The 933-nt window shown below is 32.0% G+C and overlaps 1 protein-coding gene across 2 annotated transcripts in view; it reads left to right on the top strand.

The window, feature by feature from the left end:
• Positions 1-710, top strand: part of LOC113803427 (transcription elongation factor 1 homolog) — a 10,648-nt gene extending 9,938 nt beyond the window's left edge. For both annotated transcript variants that reach the window (XM_027354205.2, XM_027354206.2), the window contains exon 3: positions 1-710. This exon is cut by the window's left edge and continues 1,046 nt beyond it. The gene's annotated coding sequence lies outside the window, so the exon portion shown is untranslated.
• Positions 711-933: the final 223 nt, after the last annotated feature.

Raw genomic sequence — 933 nt, 5'->3', positions numbered from 1 at the left:
ATGTAAATTAGTTATGGAAAATGAACCAAAATCAGAGATGGGAAGTACTGCCATTCTAGATTTCAAGATTGTTCTTTTCTTACAAATTTAAATATCCAAGTTATTGATTAATGTAACCTCTAAAACAATGACCCTAAAAGTACTGGCTATCTTGAGCAGTACTTTTTTCAGGAGTACCAGAAGATAGAAGGCACTACTAGATAGTACCAATGGTATTTTTAGCTGCATTCATGGTTCTGCCGTTTATTTTGGAGGATCAGAACCATGAAATGTTTTGCAGGTTGCCTTGGAGCTAAGCAGCTACAGCGGTCTCAATTTCTTAGTATGTAAATCTCTAGGTGGAGAATATTAGTCTAATAATGATAATGGTGATACTTCCTGCCACTAATAATCAGTCATTAGATTTAGTATCAGGTCTCTGGTTATGTGATAATGGATGTAGGTATACTCAACTATTTTCACAAAAGAATTTTGGTTGCATTTTTTTACTTGTAGCATTCTGTTCACATTCCTCTATTTCCAGTAAATACTGTTTATCAATAGTTATGATAAGATAAATCTGTATTGTTGGTCTTGGAACAGATGTACTATGAAAACCAGTTTACACGTGTATTTAGCTAATGGCTTCAAGACTGATGTGGAAATTGCCTGTGAAATGTCTTCATTGTCAATGAAATTCTTTTTCATAATCTAGTAAACAAAGATGTTTAGCTGCAGTTTTTATTTTGATCCTTCCTGTTAGTAAGTAGTAATATTAAAAGTAAACCAGTATACCACTGTGAACTTTTGAATTGCCTTTGAATTACTGCTTATAGTAAAAATACACATGTACAAGAATCAAATGCATTGTTTTCTCAAATCAAAATTTAAGCATCACAGTTATACTTCAACTTAGGGATTTGTTAGAATTTTAAACAAAGTATACATGACTTA

The sequence above is a fragment of the Penaeus vannamei genome, chromosome 12 (assembly GCF_042767895.1).
Source record: "Penaeus vannamei isolate JL-2024 chromosome 12, ASM4276789v1, whole genome shotgun sequence".
Lineage (NCBI taxonomy): Eukaryota > Metazoa > Arthropoda > Malacostraca > Decapoda > Penaeidae > Penaeus > Penaeus vannamei.
This window is presented reverse-complemented; position numbering and strand designations above follow the sequence as displayed.